Raw genomic sequence first — 2,529 nt, forward strand, 5'->3', positions numbered from 1 at the left:
CCATATCGACTCCAAGAGTAATTTTCAAAAAAGACTTCATCATTATCATCATTTCAGCCGGAAGACGTCTACTGCTGGCTGGACCTTTGTCCAAAATATCTCCACAAAAATTACTCTCTACTCACAAACCACTGTTAAAGCCACTACTTCCTGTGACCCTGGACGACTAACTTTGCATTTTACGTTTCAAGGTCAATGAGAGAACTTTTCTGCCATAACGGCCTTCGGATGTGCTCGCCTATTGCCACTTAATTTCGAACAAATGAGACTTACACAAAATAAGTTATAGTACACAAGATCTTGCACAGATAATATAACGTATATCAATAAACATATGTGCTGTTATATAGAGATGTAATAGAAAGATGCGAATTGAATCGTTTTCATGCAACGAATAACCTAGATAGCAACATAACAGTGAGAATTTGACAATGATTAAATCATTTCGATGCTAACCGTACTTTACACTCCACTTTCGAAAATAAATCTGACGCAAAAAAAAAGGAAAGAATTTAAATCTTCACAGTAAAATTGCATCCTGTATTCGAAATGAAATTTTCCCCGCTTTATTGCACTTGGACGCAGCCACCGAGACAGTTAGGAGGAAATGTTAAACTGAACACTACAAAGTAAAATTTATTACGTCATTATTTACAATTCGTTTGAATTTTAAAACGTAATTGGCATCGTTTCGGGGCTTATTTCAATAATGTTGCATCGAATTTATCTATATTTGTTGATATGTAGACTCCTTGCAGTGAAACTTCTTGTGAACACGAGTGTAAAGTTTCAAGGTCAAGTTTGTGTGCCACGTTTGCGTAGCGACTGAGTGAAACGTTTTTGAAACACAAGTTTGACTTCAGTTATGTCTGAATGTTAAAAGATTTAAAATGTCCGTCAACTCTATATTATATCTATGTACAACCTCAGGTTATAAAATAAGACACAGATAGTGCACGCGGAACAGAGCAGTGAAGCAACATAAGCGTATACAAATTCTCAATAGTGCGACACAAACCGCATTTTTTGTTAGTAAGTCAAAAAAACGCATCCTTGTTGCAATTATTATGATATAACTAGATAGCCATCTCGACAACGAAATTATTCGAAACAGATTAGTTTTATAATTACTTCTCACACCATCAGCACATATTACGAAGTACATATTTAATAATGATCTACATATATATAACAGCGAGATGCCACGCATTTTCAATCGATTAATCTCGAAACCTCAGAAACTATAAAACCTACAAACTTGAAATTTGAGAAGTAGATTCCTTATAGGGCGCAAATATCCGCTACAAAACTCTACCTCTAAGGGGGTAGTTTCAGCTAGTATACTATATTAGTCTTTTAGTCAATAATATTACATATTATTAAAATAGTTGTACTTGGTGGTAGGGCTTTGTGCAAGCCCGTCTGGGTAGGTACCACCAACTCATCAGTTAGTCTACCACCAAATAACGGTACTCAGTATTATAGTGTTCTGGTTTGAAGGGTGAGTGAGCCAGTGTAACTACAGCCACAAGGGACATAACATCTTAGTTCCCAAGGTTGGTGGCACATTGACGATGTAAGGAATAGTTAATATTTCTTACAGCGTCATTGTCTATGGGTGATGGTGACTTACCACCAGGTGGCCTATATGCTCGTCCGCCAACCTATACCATAAAAAAATATTAAAATAAGTACAAGGCTATCGTAAAAATAAAAAATAAGACACTTAAACGACCTTGAAAATACAATACAACATTGTGAATTTAATGTCGTTTCCCACTACAGAAACTAAATCACATGGAAACAGCAAATGAACTTATTATTTGCTGTTTTCTTGTTTACATTTCGTACGAACGTTGGAGTAAATATAAAGCGTTAATTGTCTAAGGGACAGCAAACTGAACGGTTTGGTGAACTCCGACGGTTTCCTGCAACACTTTATCAATATTACAATCACACGAACGATTTCATTTCATTTGCGTCTCTCTTATTACGTGTATTAAGCGAGTTTTATAAATGAATACGATAGAAACGCAATTGCTATTCGTTTTCTATTACCAATTCTTTAAGTTCTTAATCAAGCAAATCGATTAAGGATTCTTTAATCCTTTCAAACTCAAACTCAAATTCCTTTACGACCTCCGTGGTGGAGTGGTGTGTGCACCGCTTTTCATAGGTTCGATTCCCAGCCGAATCAATGTAGATTATCATTAGTTTTCTATGTTGTCTTGGGTCTGGGTGTTTGTGGTACCGTCGTTACTTCTGATTTTCAATAACACAAGAGCTTTAGCTACTTACATTGGGATCAGAGTAATGTATGTGATGTTGTCTCATATTTATCATTTTTATTTATCATATTTAGCATTTTTATGCAATATACAAGCATTGCACTTACTTATTAATTGTTAAATGAAATAGTACCACCGTTTCGGAATAGAAAATACCCTGAGAAGAAACGGCGAAAGAAACTCAGCGGGCCTTTTTTTGTTGTCTATTTTATTATGTACCCAATTGAATATCAATAGAAAT

This window comes from Vanessa cardui, chromosome 1 (assembly GCF_905220365.1).
Source record: "Vanessa cardui chromosome 1, ilVanCard2.1, whole genome shotgun sequence".
Taxonomy (NCBI): Eukaryota; Metazoa; Arthropoda; class Insecta; order Lepidoptera; family Nymphalidae; genus Vanessa; species Vanessa cardui.